Raw genomic sequence first — 24,043 nt, 5'->3', positions numbered from 1 at the left:
TCCCCTGTCTTCAAAGTCATTCACGCGTCCCTCTGCAATATCTCGTCTGCTTAGGACGGAATGCTAGCCCTGATATTTTCTCATCCACTGAGTTTTCTGAGATTATTTGGCTCGTCTTTAGGCTTTCTCTTCCCCTTTTCTGGTATTCTGCCTTTTGTGATTCTGAGACACTGTTGTTCTTCAGTGTTTCCCTCACCTCCATTTTCACTACTTGCTCTGGAGAGCGTTTTGCAGTCTAGTTGTCTGAAAGCTTATCTTTAGGGCCTTCAATCTCTTTGGAACTGAAAATGGTACTTCCTTTTCCTTTTACTGTATTTCTTCATCTCTACTGGTCAGGTAATTTCAGGTATGTAATGTAAACTTCTAGGGCTTGGTTAAGGGAAAACTTTAGACTCTTGGCTCTACACAATTGCATGGGATTTCTGTGAGGACAAATTTTCCTAGACATGGATGCCATGTCCTGTTCCTGTGTGTGCTGTCTGGTCTATCTCCAATTGCTGGTGTTGCCTTTGTTGTGATGAACCCCCCATACTATTTCGATTTAGATAACTTCATTTTGATTGCGCTTATCTCACAAATCTGAAAGAGCACAGGACACTTCCTCTGGTAGAAATGGAGCTTCTAAAGCTTCTCAGCTCTGCATTCTACTCTCTGTTATTTTGGAGTGTTTCCAGAAGAGCAGAGTGTGAGTGCGCTTGTGCTTTGTAGTGCCACGGGAATGTCCCACTGAAACCAGTTCTTCCAAGAGCTTCTCTGTCTACAGAAACACCAGTGGAAGCATATCTATGGATGTCACACATCAGGGCCTGCTGGAATGATCCCGCAGCCCGAACTTGGTGTCCTCGCTGCCGAACCGTGCCGGTGCCATCCAAAATGTAGCATCCGCTTTTGAGAGATAAACTGAAGGAAATCCTTCCTCTTCTCAAGCTGTGGTCTTGGACCACACTTCCTTGTCCTCTCATCCTTGTGGCACGGGTGCACGAAGGCAACCACAGAGCTGTTGCACATCCTGTGCCTCAAACCAAACCATAATCACAGCCCAGGTTATGAATGTAGCAGATCCTAAGGCTTTTCATTCTGAATTCAAACCCAAGGCCCCCTGGATCCCTCAGACCCGATGCACAATATCTCTGATTCAGCCCCACACATGCTCTAATGGCAAAATGCCAAATTGGTCTCTGGTCCTGCAGATGCACTGGGTGTGGCCATGGAACATATCGATAATTTCAACTGCGCGCGCCAGGGTGGTTGCCTGTTCATTGGGACCACAATTCGGTTTGCTCTCTTGATAGGACCCACCACATCCCACAGCGCACTCCAGATCCCTGAGACTCAGCGTGTGCCACCATCCATAGCCCTATCCCACCCTGAACACTGCCTATTCTACCTCAAATTTGGCAGCTCGGATCTTGGTCTCAGAATCAACTGTGGGGATATTTTGCACTGGATTCTTTGAGTTCTGTCAGCCAAGAATCTGCTGTGCACTCTTCTAACACTCAGCGCATCACCTTCAATCCCATGTCTCCTGTCCGCTTGAGAGTGTGCGTCCAAGTTAAAGAGAGTTTCAACTTTACTGCTCCATCAACAGGGCTCAGACCGTGCACTGGTATCCATTACCTGCTTTTCCTTCTCCTGCTTCCAGGTGTTCTGAGGCCTCATCCTGTCTTTGGAAGTAACAGACCTCTCTTCGGCAAGTGTCCTGTGCCAAGGGCTGGGTGAGTGGTTGTTTCCATTGCTGTGTTCATGGGAGCGAGTGAGCGCAGGTTGCACTGCTTCTCTGTCAACTGGGCATCGATGAATCAACACTTTCCAGATACATTTCACAGAAATGTGATTTTTTTTTATCTCTTTGTTTCTATACAGCCGTGGTGGGAGGGATTGTGTGAAGAGTCCAGTTTTGACATTGTGTTGATATCTCATTTGCAGTCTTTAAAAATTTAATAGAATTGATATAAATGTTTTGGGAGTTATACGAAAATGAAGTTAGTTTCTGAAACATACTAAATCGACCTAGAAGCCAGACTTGTCAATTTCGGTAACATTTTGTCAGCTCTAAGGAAAACATAGACAGATGGAATGCAAACTAGCAGTCCGAACTGTTAAAGGGGTCATGTCAGCTCTTTACTGTTGAAGCCTCCGAAACCAACAGGAACCATGAAACAACTAATGGAAACATGAAATAACCCCCAAGCTTGGATTCACTTGTACATGAGGTGCCCTTTACTCCCGATGACACCTACTGGTCAATGTTGGCATTTCAAGGTGTAACATCCCTCTCAAGGAAAATACAAGAGGAAAGGAACTAAATATATACATTTAGCTTTGAATCCAAAGAACCTAGAGGCATTATAGCTATGAGAACCCTGCTGCAGCTATGCTAGGCTACTGAGAACCAGGTGTTCTTCTATCAGTGATGAGAACGCTTAATCATCCGATCATGTTGGCTAAAGCACTTGAATGCAACCAAGTCTGCACCCCCATGATAGATTGCCCCCGGGGGCTTGACTCAATTGAAAGACGGTCCACATAAGCTGTGTCTTTCATGTCATTGGCGACTTTTACAGTTCCGTTCACTATCTGACTTCTAATATTTACCTAGGCTGTCTTGAAAAACGGAGGCCTAATACAGATTCAAGTTCAGTCAAAGATTCCCCTCACTTACCACGCTCCCTTCACCCCAGAGAAGACATCAACCCAGCATTTGCTGAATCTAGCGGAAGGCCATCGTTTCTTTGTGGGAGCTAAGTATTCAATTCCTATCTATTTCATACGAGAGTATTTGACCTTTATGGGGTTCCCTGTTGTTCACAGAGGATGAAGCTAGAGGAACTCTGATTCTAGGAGGGGCTTGCTCTTCTCTTACTGGCTTCATTGCAGCTCAGGTACTGATCCCTCAAAATGGATGCCTGAGTGGATGGGAGGGAAGAGCAAGTGCTTGATAGCTAGGCCCAAACCTGGGAAAAGGCTTACCTGGGCTTGGTGCACTTTGATCTGAATGGCTTGGAATTGCCCCTTGGGTCGTGTGGATTATCTGACCTCTTTCAAGAACATGAGCGTTTTTATCATCTCTGCCATCTCTTCTCTTTAGACGTCAGGGATCTTGGACCCGTTCTTGGAGCAGAGAATTGAGGAACTTCCTCCAGTCCACGGTGGCCCTCCGTATGTTTCTGCTAGTATCAGCGAGGTTCAATATTTCTCATGAATGCCTTTCGAGCCTGCTAGCCTCTACAGCTGTCTCCAGGCCAGTATTCTCTATTGTAGCAGAACATCTCTCATCAATGTGTTCGCATCTCTCCTCAATCCGTGCAGCCATGTTTTCGGCCAGCTTCTCTTCGTGTCTCCCATAAAGTCGACTTCAACAGGACTGGGCAAGTCTGAAAGGACCTCGGAGCCTCTCCAGTAAGCTGAAGACAGGCAGATCTTCCACTGTCTGCCCTTTAAGGTTCTGGAAACTGACCCGTGAACTCAGGTCTTTGGGCAGCAGCAGTATCTCGAACTGACACAGCTTCCCGGACCAAAGACCTAAGCCAAGCTCCACAGAGGGCGGCAGCCCTCCATCGCACTGATCCACCCACAGAACTCTGCCCGGTTACCTAGGATCCACCAGCCACAACAAGCCTCGCGGTACACACCAACATTCCACCTGGAATCCAACCGCTAACTGCCATCCCCAAAGGCTGCTGCATCTTGTCAGTGTTGGGGGAGGGGCTGCATCCGACGAGAGGTTCCTAAGGTAAATGTGATTCTACCCACTAGCGTCCCATGGGCCTTTGTTCTTCCCTCTTTCCTTTAGTTCAGATCTGTAGGCACTGTAGCAACGGAGGGAAGTGTGTCAATTTTCAGTTGAATGTTTCACACGTCTTTAAACTTTCTAACAGTTCAGAGTACACAGAGACCCACTAAGGGAAACTATTGTTCCTGTAATATGGGCACACCCGCAATACATAGCCGTCGGTTGATTTCTGCTGAAACACCCGCATTCACGGGACATCTATCCATTTGTTTCAAGGGGGCTGAAATTCCTAGGACTGATACAATCCCCAATGTGCACTTTACTGCCTGTCTCTTTTGATCTTAGTACACTTTTGCGGAGCTACTTTTCCTTGTTATAGGCTTGTGCCATTTCTTCTCGACGTAGTGTAGAATATGGCATTCATTCATCCTGTTGGAAGACTTGCAAGTCTATATCACGGACTAGGAATCCATTGGATTCCAAATCGGCATTTGGGATAGGTCACGATATGCTCATATGAATCAATATTTACGAATATAAATGCACGCCTCTGATTTCCGAATACAGGTGTGCTGAGTACATTCAAGCCGCGATACTGGGTCGATGCGTACTGAATGATCCTTGACATCACCTTGAGTAATTTCTTTTGAATATTCATGTTACCCTACCGTTTTTGTGTTGTTGTTTGTTTGATTCTTGGCCTGCTTCTCGTTTGCTTTGCAAACACGTCAGGCCATGCATCTCTCCGTTTGCTTCCATCAGTGAGTCATATAAGCTGACTCCCTTAAGATAGTGCTTCCAATCCCCTATGATTTCCTGCTTCCCTCTCCCATCTTTAGGGTTTTGATGTCCTCCTTGCTTTCTTCTTGTTTCTTCTTTTCCACTCATGCTCTTCTTGCATTTCCAATAAGGGTTTTCTTCTTTCCATTTCATCTTGCTGCTTATCCCTTCAGGGGAGAATTCTCAACCTTTCTTTTAGGATAAGTTTCGAACTGCTGAATTCTTTGAAGATTTGCAGGTCTGTGGCATTCTCTAGCTCTGCTGTTATTAGAAATGGTGGTCATGTGGCATAGGCTACCCTAGATGGCAGCATTTTGCCATTCAAGCTATGGTCTATGTCCTGGCACTCCTCCCTGTCCTGCAATATTGCTGCTGAGATAGCAGCTGAAACCCCTCTGGAGGTTCTCTTGTGACTATGTTGCTTTCCTCCAGGCGCATTTTAAATCACTGGGATGCTCATGAACTTTGTTGATTTGGATCATACAGCTGCTGCTAAGTCTATTGGGATTCCACCTCTTTTGGACGCTGTGTAATTCCTGAATTCGCCTCGATGATTCTATCTTGGCTTTCAGCAAGTTTCAGTCTGATTTTTCTACACATAACTTTTCAAACATTGTTTGTTTCTTTATCTCTTGCTTTTCCATCTGGGACTCTTTCGAATTTTAGTCTTTCATGCCTTGTCTTCAACCAGGATTCAACAGCAATGTTTTCATTGGTTTGCACTTGCTTTCCTATGTGTGCTTCTGACCGAGGGATTTCTGTTCCCCTGTCTTCAAAGTCATTCACGCGTCCCTCTGCAATATCTCGTCTGCTTAGGACGGAATGCTAGCCCTGATATTTTCTCATCCACTGAGTTTTCTGAGATTATTTGGCTCGTCTTTAGGCTTTCTCTTCCCCTTTTCTGGTATTCTGCCTTTTGTGATTCTGAGACACTGTTGTTCTTCAGTGTTTCCCTCACCTCCATTTTCACTACTTGCTCTGGAGAGCGTTTTGCAGTCTAGTTGTCTGAAAGCTTATCTTTAGGGCCTTCAATCTCTTTGGAACTGAAAATGGTACTTCCTTTTCCTTTTACTGTATTTCTTCATCTCTACTGGTCAGGTAATTTCAGGTATGTAATGTAAACTTCTAGGGCTTGGTTAAGTGAAAACTTTAGACTCTTGGCTCTACACAATTGCATGGGATTTCTGTGAGGACAAATTTTCCTAGACATGGATGCCATGTCCTGTTCCTGTGTGTGCTGTCTGGTCTATCTCCAATTGCTGGTGTTGCCTTTGTTGTGATGAACCCCCCATACTATTTCGATTTAGATAACTTCATTTTGATTGCGCTTATCTCACAAATCTGAAAGAGCACAGGACACTTCCTCTGGTAGAAATGGAGCTTCTAAAGCTTCTCAGCTCTGCATTCTACTCTCTGTTATTTTGGAGTGTTTCCAGAAGAGCAGAGTGTGAGTGCGCTTGTGCTTTGTAGTGCCACGGGAATGTCCCACTGAAACCAGTTCTTCCAAGAGCTTCTCTGTCTACAGAAACACCAGTGGAAGCATATCTATGGATGTCACACATCAGGGCCTGCTGGAATGATCCCGCAGCCCGAACTTGGTGTCCTCGCTGCCGAACCGTGCCGGTGCCATCCAAAATGTAGCATCCGCTTTTGAGAGATAAACTGAAGGAAATCCTTCCTCTTCTCACGCTGTGGTCTTGGACCACACTTCCTTGTCCTCTCATCCTTGTGGCACGGGTGCACGAAGGCAACCACAGAGCTGTTGCACATCCTGTGCCTCAAACCAAACCATAATCACAGCCCAGGTTATGAATGTAGCAGATCCTAAGGCTTTTCATTCTGAATTCAAACCCAAGGCCCCCTGGATCCCTCAGACCCGATGCACAATATCTCTGATTCAGCCCCACACATGCTCTAATGGCAAAATGCCAAATTGGTCTCTGGTCCTGCAGATGCACTGGGTGTGGCCATGGAACATATCGATAATTTCAACTGCGCGCGCCAGGGTGGTTGCCTGTTCATTGGGACCACAATTCGGTTTGCTCTCTTGATAGGACCCACCACATCCCACAGCGCACTCCAGATCCCTGAGACTCAGCGTGTGCCACCATCCATAGCCCTATCCCACCCTGAACACTGCCTATTCTACCTCAAATTTGGCAGCTCGGATCTTGGTCTCAGAATCAACTGTGGGGATATTTTGCACTGGATTCTTTGAGTTCTGTCAGCCAAGAATCTGCTGTGCACTCTTCTAACACTCAGCGCATCACCTTCAATCCCATGTCTCCTGTCCGCTTGAGAGTGTGCGTCCAAGTTAAAGAGAGTTTCAACTTTACTGCTCCATCAACAGGGCTCAGACCGTGCACTGGTATCCATTACCTGCTTTTCCTTCTCCTGCTTCCAGGTGTTCTGAGGCCTCATCCTGTCTTTGGAAGTAACAGACCTCCCTTCGGCAAGTGTCCTGTGCCAAGGGCTGGGTGAGTGGTTGTTTCCATTGCTGTGTTCATGGGAGCGAGTGAGCGCAGGTTGCACTGCTTCTCTGTCAACTGGGCATCGATGAATCAACACTTTCCAGATACATTTCACAGAAATGTGATTTTTTTTTATCTCTTTGTTTCTATACAGCCGTGGTGGGAGGGATTGTGTGAAGAGTCCAGTTTTGACATTGTGTTGATATCTCATTTGCAGTCTTTAAAAATTTAATAGAATTGATATAAATGTTTTGGGAGTTATACGAAAATGAAGTTAGTTTCTGAAACATACTAAATCGACCTAGAAGCCAGACTTGTCAATTTCGGTAACATTTTGTCAGCTCTAAGGAAAACATAGACAGATGGAATGCAAACTAGCAGTCCGAACTGTTAAAGGGGTCATGTCAGCTCTTTACTGTTGAAGCCTCCGAAACCAACAGGAACCATGAAACAACTAATGGAAACATGAAATAACCCCCAAGCTTGGATTCACTTGTACATGAGGTGCCCTTTACTCCCGATGACACCTACTGGTCAATGTTGGCATTTCAAGGTGTAACATCCCTCTCAAGGAAAATACAAGAGGAAAGGAACTAAATATATACATTTAGCTTTGAATCCAAAGAACCTAGAGGCATTATAGCTATGAGAACCCTGCTGCAGCTATGCTAGGCTACTGAGAACCAGGTGTTCTTCTATCAGTGATGAGAACGCTTAATCATCCGATCATGTTGGCTAAAGCACTTGAATGCAACCAAGTCTGCACCCCCATGATAGATTGCCCCCGGGGGCTTGACTCAATTGAAAGACGGTCCACATAAGCTGTGTCTTTCATGTCATTGGCGACTTTTACAGTTCCGTTCACTATCTGACTTCTAATATTTACCTACACTGTCTTGAAAAACGGAGGCCTAATACAGATTCAAGTTCAGTCAAAGATTCCCCTCACTTACCACACTCCCTTCACCCCAGAGAAGACATCAACCCAGCATTTGCTGAATCTAGCGGAAGGCCATCGTTTCTTTGTGGGAGCTAAGTATTCAATTCCTATCTATTTCATACGAGAGTATTTGACCTTTATGGGGTTCCCTGTTGTTCACAGAGGATGAAGCTAGAGGAACTCTGATTCTAGGAGGGGCTTGCTCTTCTCTTACTGGCTTCATTGCAGCTCAGGTACTGATCCCTCCAAATGGATGCCTGAGTGGAGGGGAGGGAAGAGCAAGTGCTTGATAGCTAGGCCCAAACCTGGGAAAAGGCTTACCTGGGCTTGGTGCACTTTGATCTGAATGGCTTGGAATTGCCCCTTGGGTCGTGTGGATTATCTGACCTCTTTCAAGAACATGAGCGTTTTTATCATGTCTGCCATCTCTTCTCTTTAGACGTCAGGGATCTTGGACCCGTTCTTGGAGCAGAGAATTGAGGAACTTCCTCCAGTCCACGGTGGCCCTCCGTATGTTTCTGCTAGTATCAGCGAGGTTCAATATTTCTCATGAATGCCTTTCGAGCCTGCTAGCCTCTACAGCTGTCTCCAGGCCAGTATTCTCTATTGTAGCAGAACATCTCTCATCAATGTGTTCGCATCTCTCCTCAATCCGTGCAGCCATGTTTTCGGCCAGCTTCTCTTCGTGTCTCCCATAAAGTCGACTTCAATAGGACTGGGCAAGTCTGAAAGGACCTCGGAGCCTCTCCAGTAAGCTGAAGACAGGCAGATCTTCCACTGTCTGCCCTTTAAGGTTCTGGAAACTGACCCGTGAACTCAGGTCTTTGGGCAGCAGCAGTATCTCGAACTGACACAGCTTCCCGGACCAAAGACCTAAGCCAAGCTCCACAGAGGGCGGCAGCCCTCCATCGCACTGATCCACCCACAGAACTCTGCCCGGTTACCTAGGATCCACCAGCCACAACAAGCCTCGCGGTACACACCAACATTCCACCTGGAATCCAACCGCTAACTGCCATCCCCAAAGGCTGCTGCATCTTGTCAGTGTTGGGGGAGGGGCTGCATCCGACGAGAGGTTCCTAAGGTAAATGTGATTCTACCCACTAGCGTCCCATGGGCCTTTGTTCTTCCCTCTTTCCTTTAGTTCAGATCTGTAGGCACTGTAGCAACGGAGGGAAGTGTGTCAATTTTCAGTTGAATGTTTCACACGTCTTTAAACTTTCTAACAGTTCAGAGTACACAGAGACCCACTAACGGAAACTATTGTTCCTGTAATATGGGCACACCCGCAATACATAGCCGTCGGTTGATTTCTGCTGAAACACCCGCATTCACGGGACATCTATCCATTTGTTGCAAGGGGGCTGAAATTCCTAGGACTGATACAATCCCCAATGTGCACTTTACTGCCTGTCTCTTTTGATCTTAGTACACTTTTGCGGAGCTACTTTTCCTTGTTATAGGCTTGTGCCATTTCTTCTCGACGTAGTGTTGAATATGGCATTTTTTCATCCTGTCGGAAGACTTGCAAGTCTATATCACGGACTAGGAATCCATTGGATTCCAAATCGGCATTTGGGTTAGGTCACGATATGCTCATATGAATCAATATTTACGAATATAAATGCACGCCTCTGATTTCCGAATACAGGTGTGCTGAGTACATTCAAGCCGCGATACTGGGTCGATGCGTACTGAATGATCCTTGACATCACCTTGAGTAATTTCTTTTGAATATTCATGTTACCCTACCGTTTTTGTGTTGTTTGTTTGTTTGATTCTTTCTTGGCCTGCTTCTCGTTTGCTTTGCAAACACGTCAGGCCATGCATCTCTCCGTTTGCTTCCAACAGAGAGTCATATAAGCTGACTCCCTTAAGATAGTGCTTCCTATCCCCTATGATTTCCTGCTTCCCTCTCCCATCTTTAGGGTTTTGATGTCCTCCTTGCTTTCTTCTTGTTTCTTCTTTTCCACTCATGCTCTTCTTGCATTTCCAATAAGGGTTTTCTTCTTTCCATTTCATCTTGCTGCTTATCCCTTCAGGGGAGAATTCTCAACCTTTCTTTTAGGATAAGTTTCGAACTGCTGAATTCTTTGAAGATTTGCAGGTCTGTGGCATTCTCTAGCTCTGCTGTTATTAGAAATGGTGGTCATGTGGCATAGGCTACCCTAGATGGCAGCATTTTGCCATTCAAGCTATGGTCTATGTCCTGGCACTCCTCCCTGTCCTGCAATATTGCTGCTGAGATAGCAGCTGAAACCCCTCTGGAGGTTCTCTTGTGACTATGTTGCTTTCCTCCAGGCGCATTTTAAATCACTGGGATGCTCATGAACTTTGTTGATTTGGATCATACAGCTGCTGCTAAGTCTATTGGGATTCCACCTCTTTTGGACGCTGTGTACTTCCTGAATTCGCCTAGATGATTCTATCTTGGCTTTCAGCAAGTTTCAGTCTGATTTTTCTACACATAACTTTTCAAACATTGTTTGTTTCTTTATCTCTTGCTTTTCCATCTGGGACTCTTTCGAATTTTAGTCTTTCATGCCTTGTCTTCAACCAGGATTCAACAGCAATGTTTTCATTGGTTTGCACTTGCTTTCCTATGTGTGCTTCTGACCGAGGGATTTCTGTTCCCCTGTCTTCAAAGTCATTCACGCGTCCCTCTGCAATATCTCGTCTGCTTAGGACGGAATGCTAGCCCTGATATTTTCTCATCCACTGAGTTTTCTGAGATTATTTGGCTCGTCTTTAGGCTTTCTCTTCCCCTTTTCTGGTATTCTGCCTTTTGTGATTCTGAGACACTGTTGTTCTTCAGTGTTTCCCTCAAATCCATTTTCAATACTTGCTCTGGAGAGCGTTTTGCAGTCTAGTTGTCTGAAAGCTTATCTTTAGGGCCTTCAATTTCTTTGGAACTGAAAATGGTACTTCCTTTTCCTTTTACGGTATTTCTTCATCTCTACTGGTCAGGTAATTTCAGGTATCTAATGTAGACTTCTAGGGCTTGGTTAAGTGAAAACTTTAGACTCTTGGCTCTACACAATTGCATGGGATTTCTGTGAGGACAAATTTTCCTAGACATGGATGCCATGTCATGTTCCTGTGTGTGCTGTCTGGTCTATCTCCAATTGCTGGTGTTGCCTTTGTTGTGATGAACACCCCATACTATTTCGATTTAGATAACCTCAATTTGATTACGCTTGTCTCACAAATCTGAAAGAGCACAGGACACTTCCTCTGGTGGAAATGGAGCTTCTAAAGCTTCTCAGCTCTGCATTCTACTCTCTGTTATTTTGGAGTGTTTCCAGAAGAGCAGAGTGTGAGTGCACTTGTGCTTTGTAGTGCCACGGGAATGTCCCACTGAAACCAGTTCTTCCAAGAGCTTCTCTGTCTACAGAAACACCAGTGGAAGCATATCTATGGATGTCACTCATCAGGGCCTGCTGGAATGATCCCGCAGCCCGAACTTGGTGTCCTCGCTGCCGAACCGTGCCGGTGCCATCCAAAATGTAGCATCCGCTTTTGAGAGATAAACTGAAGGAAATCCTTCCTCTTCTCACGCTGTGGTCTTGGACCACACTTCCTTGTCCTCTCATCCTTGTGGCACGGGTGCACGAAGGCAACCACAGAGCTGTTGCACATCCTGTGCCTCAAACCAAACCATAATCACAGCCCAGGTTCTGAATGTAGCAGATCCTAAGGCTTTTCATTCTGAATTCAAACCCAAGGCCCCCTGGATCCCTCAGACCCGATGCACAATATCTCTGATTCAGCCCCACACATGCTCTATTGGCAAAAAGCCAAATTGGTCTCTGGTCCTGCAGATGCACTGGGTGTGGCCATGGGACATATCGATAATTTCAACTGCGCGCTCCAGGGTGGTTGCTTGCTCATTGGGGACCCAGGTCGGTTTGCTCTCTTGATAGGACCCACCACATCCCACAACGCACTCCAGATCCCTGAGACTCAGCGTGTGCCACCATCCGTAGCCCTATCCCTCCCTGAACGCTGCCTCTGCTACCTCAAATTTGGCAGCTCGGAGCTTGGTCTCAGAATCAACTGTGGGGATATTTTGCACTGGATTCTTTGAGTTCTGTCAGCCAAGCATCTGCTGTGCACTCTTCTAACACTCAGCGCATCACCTTCAATCCCATGTCTCCTGTCCGCTTGAGAGTGTGCGTCCAAGTTAAAGAGAGTTTCACCTTTACTGTTCCATCAACAGGGCTCAGACCATGCACTGGTATCCATTCCCTGCTTTTCCTTCTCCTGCTTCCAGGTGTTCTGAGGCCTCATCCTGTCTTTGGAAGTAACAGACCTCCCTTCGGCAAGTGTCCTGTGCCAAGGGCTGGGTGAGTGGATGTTTCCATTGCTGTGTTCATGGGAGCGAGTGAGCGCAGGTTGCACTGCTTCTCTGTCAACTGGGCATCGATGAATCAACACTTTCCAGATACATTTCACAGAAATGTGATTTTTTTTTATCTCTTGGTTTCTATACAGCCGTGGTGGGAGGGATTGTCCGAAGACACCAATTTTGACATTGTGTTGATATCGCATTTGCAGTCTTTAAAAATTTAATAGAATTGATATAAATGTTTTGGGAGTTATACGAAAATGAAGTTAGTTTCTGAAACATACTAAATCGACCTAGAAGCCAGACTTGTCAATTTCGGTAACATTTTGTCAGCTCTAAGGAAAACATAAACAGATAGAATGCAAACTAGCAGTCCGAACTGTTAAAGGGGTCATGTCAACTCTTTAGTGTTGAAGCCTCCGAAACCAACAGGAACCATGAAATAACTAATGGAAACATGAAATAACCCCCAAGCTTGGATTCACTTGTGCATGTGGTGCCCTTTACTCCCGATGACACCTACTGGTCAATGTTGGCATTTCAAGGTGTAACATCCCTCTCAAGGAAATACAAGAGGAAACGAACTAAATATATACATTTAGCTTTGAATCCAAAGAACCTAGAGGCATTATAGCTATGAGAACCCTGCTGCAGCTATGCTAGGCTACTGAGAACCAGGTGTTCTTCTATCAGTGATGAGAACGCTTAATCATGCGATCATGTTGGCTAAAGCACTTGAATGCAACCAAGTCTGCACCCCCATGATAGATTGCCCCCGGGGGCTTGACTCAATTGAAAGACGGTCCACATAAGCTGTGTCTTTCATGTCATTGGCGACTTTTACAGTTCCGTTCACTATCTGACTTCTAATATTTACCTAGGCTGTCTTGAAAAACGGAGGCCTAATACAGATTCAAGTTCAGTCAAAGATTCCCCTCACTTACCACACTCCCTTCACCCCAGAGAAGACATCAACCCAGCATTTGCTGAATCTAGCGGAAGGCCATCGTTTCTTTGTGGGAGCTAAGTATTCAATTCCTATCTATTTCATACGAGAGTATTTGACCTTTATGGGGTTCCCTGTTGTTCACAGAGGATGAAGCTAGAGGAACTCTGATTCTAGGAGGGGCTTGCTCTTCTCTTACTGGCTTCATTGCAGCTCAGGTACTGATCCCTCAAAATGGATGCCTGAGTGGATGGGAGGGAAGAGCAAGTGCTTGATAGCTAGGCCCAAACCTGGGAAAAGGCTTACCTGGGCTTGGTGCACTTTGATCTGAATGGCTTGGAATTGCCCCTAGGGTCGTGTGGATTATCTGACCTCTTTCAAGAACATGAGCGTTTTTATCATGTCTGCCATCTCTTCTCTTTAGACGTCAGGGATCTTGGACCCGTTCTTGGAGCAGAGAATTGAGGAACTTCCTCCAGTCCACGGTGGCCCTCCGTATGTTTCTGCTAGTATCAGCGAGGTTCAATATGTCTCATGAATGCCTTACGAGCCTGCTATCCTCTACAGCTGTCTCCAGGCCAGTATTCTCTATTGTAGCAGAACATCTCTCATCAATGTGTTCGCATCTCTCCTCAATCCGTGCAGCCATGTTTTCGGCCAGCTTCTCTTCGTGTCTCCCATAAAGTCGACTTCAACAGGACTGGGCAAGTCTGAAAGGACCTCGGAGCCTCTCCAGTAAGCTGAAAACAGGCAGATCTTCCACTGTCTGCCCTTTCAGGTTCTGGAAACTGACCCGTGAACTCAGGTCTTTGGGCAGCAGCAGTATCTCGAACTGACACAGCTTCCCGGACCAAAGACCTAAGCCAAGCTCCACAGAGGGCGGCAGCCCATCCATCGCACTGATCCACCCACAGAACTCTGCCCGGTTACCTAGGATCCACCAGCCACAACAAGCCTCGCGGTACACACCAACATTCCACCTGGAATCCAACCGCTAACTGCCATCCCCAATGGCTGCTGCATCTTGTCAGTGTTGGGGGAGGGGCTGCATCCGACGAGAGGTTCCTAAGGTAAATGTGATTCTACCCACTAGCGTCCCATGGGCCTTTGTTCTTCCCTCTTTCCTTTTGTTCAGATCTGTATGCACTGTAGCAACGGAGGGAAGTGTGTCCATTTTCAGTTGAATGTTTCACACGTCTTTAAACTTTCTAACAGTTCACAGTACACAGAGAACCACTAAGGGAAACTATTGTTCCTGTAATATGGGCACAACCGCAATACATAGCCGTCGGTTGATTTCTGCTGAAACACCCGCATTCACGGGACATCTATCCATTTGTTTCAAGGGGGCTGAAATTCCTAGGAATGATACAATCCCCAAAGTGCACTTTACTGCCTATCGCTTTTGATCTTAGTACACTTTTGCGAAGCTACTTTTCCTTGTTATAGGCTTGTGCCATTTCTTCTCGACGTAGTGTAGAATATGGCATTCATTCATCCTGTTGGAAGACTTGCAAGTCTATATCACGGACTAGGAATCCATTGGATTCCAAATCGGCATTTGGGTTAGGTCACGATATGCTCATATGAATCAATATTTACGAATATAAATGCACGCCTCTGATTTCCGAATACAGGTGTGCTGAGTACATTCAAGCCGCGATACTGGGTCGATGCGTACTGAATGATCCTTGACATCACCTTGAGTAATTTCTTTTGAATATTCATGTTACCCTACCGTTTTTGTGTTGTTTGTTTGTTTGATTCTTTCTTGGCCTGCTTCTCGTTTGCTTTGCAAACACGTCAGGCCATGCATCTCTCCGTTTGCTTCCAACAGAGAGTCATATAAGCTGACTCCCTTAAGATAGTGCTTCCAATCCCCTATGATTTCCTGCTTCCCTCTCCCATCTTTAGGGTTTTGATGTCCTCCTTGCTTTCTTCTTGTTTCTTCTTTTCCACTCATGCTCTTCTTGCATTTCCAATAAGGGTTTTCTTCTTTCCATTTCATCTTGCTGCTTATCCCTTCAGGGGAGAATTCTCAACCTTTCTTTTAGGATAAGTTTCGAACTGCTGAATTCTTTGAAGATTTGCAGGTCTGTGGCATTCTCTAGATCTGCTGTTATTAGAAATGGTGGTCATGTGGCATAGGCTACCCTAGATGGCAGCATTTTGCCATTCAAGCTATGGTCTATGTCCTGGCACTCCTCCCTGTCCTGCAATATTGCTGCTGAGATAGCAGCTGAAACCCCTCTGGAGGTTCTCTTGTGACTATGTTGCTTTCCTCCAGGCGCATTTTAAATCACTGGGATGCTCATGAACTTTGTTGATTTGGATCATACAGCTGCTGCTAAGTCTATTGGGATTCCACCTCTTTTGGACGCTGTGTACTTCCTGAATTCGCCTAGATGGTTCTATCTTGGCTTTCAGCAAGTTTCAGTCTGATTTTTCTACACATAACTTTTCAAACATTGTTTGTTTCTTTATCTCTTGCTTTTCCATCTGGGACTCTTTCGAATTTTAGTCTTTCATGCCTTGTCTTCAACCAGGATTCAACAGCAATGTTTTCATTGGTTTGCACTTGCTTTCCTATGTGTGCTTCTGACCGAGGGATTTCTGTTCCCCTGTCTTCAAAGTCATTCACGCGTCCCTCTGCAATATCTTGTCTGTTTAGGACGGAATGCTAGCCCTGATATTTTCTCATCCACTGAGTTTTCTGAGATTATTTTGTTCGTCTTTAGGCTTTCTCTTCCCCTTTTCTGGTATTCTGCCTTTTGTGATTCTGAGACACTGTTGTTCTTCAGTGTTTCCCTCACCTCCATATTCAATACTTGCTCTGGAGAGCGTTTTGCAGTCTAGTTGTCTGAAAGCTTATCTTTAGGGCCTTCAATCTCTTTGGAACTGAAAATGGTACTTCCTTTTCCTTTTACTGTATTTCTTCATCTCTACTGGTCAGGTAATTTCAGGTATCTAATGTAGACTTCAAGGGCTTGGTTAAGTGAAAACTTTAGACTCTTGGCTCTACACAATTGCATGGGTTTCTGTGAGGACAAATTTTCCAAGACATTGATGCCATGTCCTGTTCCTGTGTGTGCTGTCTGGTCTATCTCCAATTGCTGGTGTTGCCTTTGTTGTGATGAACACCCCATACTATTTCGATTTAGATAACCTCACTTTGATTACGCTTATCTCACAAATCTGAAAGAGCACAGGACACTTCCTCTGGTGGAAATGGAGCTTCTAAAGCTTCTCAGCTCTGCATTCTACTCTCTGTTATTTTGGAGTGTTTCCAGAAGAGCAGAGTGTGAGTGCGCTTGTGCTTTGTAGTTCCACGGGAATGTCCCACTGAAACCAGTTCTTCCAAGAGCTTCTCTGTCTACAGAAACACCAGTGGAAGCATATCTATGGATGTCACACATCAGGGCCTGCTGGAATGATCCCGCAGCCCGAACTTGGTGTCCTCGCTGCCGAACCGTGCCGGTGCCATCCAAAATGTAGCATCCGCTTTTGAGAGATAAACTGAAGGAAATCCTTCCTCTTCTCACGCTGTGGTCTTGGACCACACTACCTTGTCCTCTCATCCTTGTGGCACAGGTGCACGAAGGCAACCACAGAGCTGTTGCACATCCTGTGCCTCAAACCAAACCATAATCACAGTCCAGGTTATGAATGTAGCAGATCCTAAGGCTTTTCATTCTGAATTCAAACCCAAGGCCCCCTGGATCCCTCAGACCCGATGCACAATATCTCTGATTCAGCCCCACACATGCTCTATTGGCAAAATGCCAAATTGGTCTCTGGTCCTGCAGATGCACTGGGTGTGGCCATGGGACATATCGATAATTTCAACTGCGCGCGCCAGGGTGGTTGCTTGCTCATTGGGGTCCCAGGTCGGTTTGCTCTCTTGATAGGACCCACCACATCCCACAACGCACTCCAGATCCCTGAGACTCAGCGTGTGCCATCATCGGTAGCCCTATCCCTCCCTGAACGCTGCCTCTGCTTCCTCAAATTTGGCAGCTCGGAACTTGGTCTCAGAATCAACTGTGGGGATATTTTGCACTGGATTCTTTGAGTTCTGTCAGCCAAGCATCTGCTGTGAACTGTTCTAACATTCACTGCATCACCTTCAATCCCATGTCTCCTGTCCGCTTGAGAGTGTACTTCCAAGTTAAAGAGAGTTTCACCTTTACTGCTCCATCAACAGGGCTCAGACCATGCACTGGTATCCATTCCCTGCTTTTCCTTCTCCTGCTTCCAGATGTTCTGAGGCCTCATCCTGTCTTTGGAAGTAACAGACCTCTCTTCGGCAAGTGTCCTGTGCCAAGGGCTGGGTGAGTGGATGTTTCCATTGCTGTGTTCATGGGAGCGAGTGAGCGCAGGTTGCACTGCTTCTCTGTCAACTGGGCATCGATGAATCAGCACTTTCCAGATACATTTCACAGAAATGTGATTTTTTTTTATCTCTTGGTTTCTATACAGCCGTGGTGGGAGGGATTGTCCGAAGACTCCAGTTTTGACATTGTGTTGATATCTCATTTGCAGTCTTTAAAAATTTAATAGAATTGATATAAATGTTTTGGGAGTTATACGAAAATGAAGTTAGTTTGTGAAACATACTAAATCGACCTAGAAGCCAGACTTGTCAATTTCGGTAACATTTTGTCAGCTCTAAGGAAAACATAAACAGATAGAATGCAAACTAGCAGTCCGAACTGTTAAAGGGGTCATGTCAACTCTTTAGTGTTGAAGCCTCCGAAACCAACAGGAACCATGAAATAACTAATGAAAACATGAAATAACCCCCAAGCTTGGATTCACTTGTGCATGTGGTACCCTTTACTCCCGATGACACCTACTGGTCAATGTTGGCATTTCAAGGTGTAACATCCCTCTCAAGGAAAATACAAGAGGAAACGAACTAAATATATACATTTAGCTTTGAATCCAAAGAACCTAGAGGCATTATAGCTATGAGAACCCTGCTGCAGCTATGCTAGGCTTCTGAGAACCAGGTGTTCTTCTATCAGTGATGAGAACGCTTAATCATCCGATCATGTTGGCTAAAGCACTTGAATGCAACCAAGTCTGCACCCCCATGATAGATTGCCCCCGGGGGCTTGACTCAATTGAAAGACGGTCCACATAAGCTGTGTCTTTCATGCCATTGGCAACTTTTACAGTTCCGTTCACTATCTGACTTCTAATATTTACCTACACTGTCTTGAAAAACGGAGGCCTAATACAGATTCAAGTTCAGTCAAAGATTCCCCTCACTTACCACACTCCCTTCACCCCAGAGAAGACATATACCCAGCATTTGCTGAATCTAGCGGAAGGCCATCGTTTCTTTCTGGGAGCTAAGTATTCAATTCCTATCTATTTCATACGAGGGTATTTGACCTTTATGGGGTTCCCTTTTGTTCACAGAGGATGAAGCTAGAGGAACTCTGATTCTAGGAGGGGCTTGCTCTTCTCTTACTGGCTTCATTGCAGCTCAGGTACTGATCCCTCAAAATGGATGCCTGAGTGGAGGGGAGGGAAGAGCAAGTGCTTGATAGATAGGCCCAAACCTGGGAAAAGGCTTACCTGGGCTTGGTGCACTTTGATCTGAATGGCTTGGAATTGCCCCTTGGGTCGTGTGGATTATCTGACCTCTTTCAAGAACATGAGCGTTTTTATCATCTCTGCCATCTCTTCTCTTTAGACGTCAGGGATCTTGGACCCGTTCTTGGAGCAGAGAATTGAGGAACTTCCTCCAGTCCACGGTGGCCCTCCGTATGTTTCTGCTAGTATCAGCGAGGTTCAATATGTCTCATGAATGCCTTTCGAGCCTGCTAGCCTCTACAGGTGTCTCCAGGCCAGTATTCTCTATTGTAGCAGAACATCTCTCATCAATGTGTTCGCATCTCTCCTCAATCCGTGCAGCCATGTTTTCGGCCAGCTTCTCTTCGTGTCTCCCATAAAGTCGACTTCAACAGGACTGGGCAAGTCTGAAAGGACCTCGGAGCCTCTCCAGTAAGCTGAAGACAGGCAGATCTTCCACTGTCTGCCCTTTCAGGTTCTGGAAACTGACCCGTGAACTCAGGTCTTTGGGCAGCAGCAGTATCTCGAAATGACACAGCTTCCCGGACCAAAGATCTAAGCCAAACTCCACAGAGGGCGGCAGCCCTCCATCGCACTGATCCACCCACAGAACTCTGCCCGGTTACCTAGGATCCACCAGCCACAACAAGCCTCGCGGTACACACCAACATTCCACCTGGAATCCAACCGCTAACTGCCATCCCCAATGGCTGCTGCATCTTGTCAGTGTTGGGGGAGGGGCTGCATCCGACGAGAGGTTCCTAAGGTAAATGTGATTCTACCCACTAGCGTCCCATGGGCCTTTGTTCTTCCCTCTTTCCTTTTGTTCAGATCTGTATGCACTGTAGCAACGGAGGGAAGTGTGTCCATTTTCAGTTGAATGTTTCACACTTCTTTAAACTTTCTAACAGTTCACAGTACACAGAGACCCACTAAGGGAAACTATTGTTCCTGTAATATGGGCACACCCGCAATACATAGCCGTCGGTTGATTTCTGCTGAAACACCCGCATTCACGGGACATCTATCCATTTGTTTCAAGGGAGCTGAAATTCCTAGGAATGATACAATCCCCAATGTGCACTTTACTGCCTGTCTCTTTTGATCTTAGTACACTTTTGCGGAGCTACTTTTCCTTGTTATAGGCTTGTGCCATTTCTTCTCGACGTAGTGTAGAATATGGCATTTTTTCATCCTGTTGGAAGACTTGCAAGTCTATATCACGGACTAGGAATCCATTGGATTCCAAATCGGCATTTGGGTTAGGTCACGATATGCTCATATGAATCAATATTTACGAATATAAATGCACGCCTCTGATTTCCGAATACAGGTGTGCTGAGTACATTCAAGCCGCGATACTGGGTCGATGCGTACTGAATGATCCTTGACATCACCTTGAGTAATTTCTTTTGAATATTCATGTTACCCTACCGTTTTTGTGTTGTTTGTTTGTTTGATTCTTTCTTGGTCTGCTTCTCGTTTGCTTTGCAAACACGTCAGGCCATGCATCTCTCCGTTTGCTTCCAACAGAGAGTCATATAAGCTGACTCCCTTAAGATAGTGCTTCCAATCCCCTATGATTTCCTGCTTCCCTCTCCCATCTTTAGGGTTTTGATGTCCTCCTTGCTTTCTTCTTGTTTCTTCTTTTCCACTCATGCTCTTCTTGCATTTCCAATAAGGGTTTTCTTCTTTCCATTTCATCTTGCTGCTTATCCCTTCAGGGGAGAATTCTCAACCTTTCTTTTAGGATAAGTTTCGAACTGCTGAATTCTTTGAAGATTTGCAGGTCTGTGGCATTCTCTAGCTCTGCTGTTATTAGAAATGGTGGTCATGTGGCATAGGCTACCCTAGATGGCAGCATTTTGCCATTCAAGCTATGGTCTATGTCCTGGCACTCCTCCCTGTCCTGCAATATTGCTGCTGAGATAGCAGCTGAAACCCCTCTGGAGGTTCTCTTGTGACTATGTTGCTTTCCTCCAGGCGCATTTTAAATCACTGGGATGCTCATTAACTTTGTTGATTTGGATCATACAGCTGCTGCTAAGTCTATTGGGATTCCACCTCTTTTGGACGCTGTGTACTTCCTGAATTCGCCTAGATGGTTCTATCTTGGCTTTCAGCAAGTTTCAGTCTGATTTTTCTACACATAACTTTTCAAACATTGTTTGTTTCTTTATCTCTTGCTTTTCCATCTGGGACTCTTTCGAATTTTAGTCTTTCATGCCTTGTCTTCAACCAGGATTCAACAGCAATGTTTTCATTGGTTTGCACTTGCTTTCCTATGTGTGCTTCTGACCGAGGGATTTCTGTTCCCCTGTTTTCAAAGTCATTCACGCGTCCCTCTGCAATATCTCGTCTGCTTAGGACGGAATGCTAGCCCTGATATTTTCTCATCCACTGAGTTTTCTGAGATTATTTGGCTCGTCTTTAGGCTTTCTCTTCCCCTTTTCTGGTATTCTGCCTTTTGTGATTCTGAGACACTGTTGTTCTTCAGTGTTTCCCTCACCTCCAATTTCAATCCTTGCTCTGGAGAGCGTTTTGCAGTCTAGTTTTCTGAAAGCTTATCTTTAGGGCCTTCAATCTCTTTGGAACTGAAAATGGTACTTCCTTTTCCTTTTACTGTATTTCTTCATCTCTACTGGTCAGGTAATTTCAGGTATCTAATGTAGACTTCTAGGGCTTGGTTAAGTGAAAACTTTAGACTCTTGGCTCTACACAATTGCATGGGATTTCTGTGAGGACAAATTTTCCTAGACATTGATGCCATGTCCTGTTCCTGTGTGTGCTGTCTGGTCTATCTCCAATTGCTGGTGTTGCCTTTGTTGTGATGAACCCCCCATACTATTTCGATTTAGATAACTTCATTTTGATTGCGCTTATCTCACAAATCTGAAAGAGCACAGGACACTTCCTCTGGTAGAAATGGAGCTTCTAAAGGTTCTCAGCTCTGCATTCTACTCTCTGTTATTTTGGAGTGTTTCCAGAAGAGCAGAGTGTGAGTGCGCTTGTGCTTTGTAGTTCCACGGGAATGTCCCACTGAAACCAGTTCTTCCAAGATCTTCTCTGTCTACAGAAACACCAGTGGAAGCATATCTATGGATGTCACACATCAGGGCCTGCTGGAATGATCCCGCAGCCCGAACTTGGTGTCCTCGCTGCCGAACCGTGCCGGTGCCATCCAAAATGTAGCATCCGCTTTTGAGAGATAAACTGAAGGAAATCCTTCCTCTTCTCACGCTGTGGTCTTGGACCACACTTCCTTGTCCTCTCATCCTTGTGGCACGGGTGCACGAAGGCAACCACAGAGCTGTTGCACATCCTGTGCCTCAAACCAAACCATAATCACAGCCCAGGTTTTGAATGTAGCAGATCCTAAGGCTTTTCATTCTGAATACAAACCCAAGGCCCCCTGGATCCCTCAGACCCGATGCACAATATCTCTGATTCAGCCCCACACATGCTCTAATGGCAAAATGCCAAATTGGTCTCTGGTCCTGCAGATGCACTGGGTGTGGCCATGGGACATATCGATAATTTCAACTGCGCGCGCCAGGGTGGTTGCCTGTTCATTGGGACCACAATTCGGTTTTCTCTCTTGATAGGACCCACCACATCCCACAGCGCACTCCAGATCCCTTAGACTCAGCGTGTACCACCATCCGTAGCCCTAACCCTCCCTGAACACTGCCTATGCTACCTCAAATTTGGCAGCTCGGATCTTGGTCTCAGAATCAACTGTGGGGATATTTTGCACTGGATTCTTTGAGTTCTGTCAGCCAAGAATCTGCTGTGCACTCTTCTAACACTCAGCGCATCACCTTCAATCCCATGTGTCCCGTCCGCTTGAGAGTGTGCGTCCAAGTTAAAGAGAGTTTCACCTTTACTGCTCCATCAACAGGGCTCAGACCGTGCACTGGTATCCATTACCTGCTTTTCCTTCTCCTGCTTCCAGGTGTTCTGAGGCCTCATCCTGTCTTTGGAAGTAACAGACCTCTCTTCGGCAAGTGTCCTGTGCCAAGGGCTGGGTGAGTGGATGTTTCCATTGCTGTGTTCATGGGAGCGAGTGAGCGCAGGTTGCACTGCTTCTCTGTCAACTGGGCATCGATGAATCAACACTTTCCAGATACATTTCACAGAAATGTGATTTTTTTTTATCTCTTTGTTTCTATACAGCCGTGGTTGGAGGGATTGTGCGAAGAGTCCAGTTTTGACATTGTGTTGATATCTCATTTGCAGTCTTTAAAAATTTAATAGAATTGATATAAATGTTTTGGGATTTATACGAAAATGAAGTTAGTTTCTGAAACATACTAAATCGACCTAGAAGCCAGACTTGTCAATTTCGGTAACATTTTGTCAGCTCTAAGGAAAACATAGACAGATAGAATGCAAACTAGCAGTCCGAACTGTTAAAGGGGTCATGTCAACTCTTTACTGTTGAAGCCTCCGAAACCAACAGGAACCATGAAATAACTAATGGAAACATGAAATAACCCCCAAGATTGGATTCACTTGTGCATGTGGTGCCCTTTACTCCCGATGACACCTACTGGTCAATGTTGGCATTTCAAGGTGTAACATCCCTCTCAAGTAAAATACAAGAGGAAACGAACTAAATATATACATTTAGCTTTGAATCCAAAGAACCTAGAGGCATTATAGCTATGAGAACCCTGCTGCAGCTATGCTAGGCTACTGAGAACCAGGTGTTCTTCTATCAGTGATGAGAACGCTTAATCTTCCGATCATGTTGGCTAAAGCACTTGAATGCAACCAAGTCTGCACCCCCATGATAGATTGCCCCCGGGGGCTTGACTCAATTGAAAGACGGTCCACATAAGCTGTGTCTTTCATGTCATTGGCGACTTTTACAGTTCCGTTCACTATCTGACTTCTAATATTTACCTAGACTGTCTTGAAAAACGGAGGCCTAATACAGATTCAAGTTCAGTCAAAGATTCCCCTCACTTACCACACTCCCTTCACCCCAGAGAAGACATCAACCCAGCATTTGCTGAATCTAGCAGAAGGCCATCGTTTCTTTGTGGGAGCTAAGTATTCAATTCCTATCTATTTCATACGAGAGTATTTGACCTTTATGGGGTTCCCTGTTGTTCACAGAGGATGAAGCTAGAGGAACTCTGATTCTAGGAGGGGCTTGCTCTTCTCTTACTGGCTTCATTGCAGCTCAGGTACTGATCCCTCAAAATGGATTCCTGAGTGGATGGGAGGGAAGAGC

The sequence above is a fragment of the Vicugna pacos genome, unplaced genomic scaffold (genome assembly GCF_048564905.1).
Source record: "Vicugna pacos unplaced genomic scaffold, VicPac4 scaffold_20, whole genome shotgun sequence".
Classification (NCBI taxonomy): domain Eukaryota; kingdom Metazoa; phylum Chordata; class Mammalia; order Artiodactyla; family Camelidae; genus Vicugna; species Vicugna pacos.
This window is presented reverse-complemented; position numbering follows the sequence as displayed.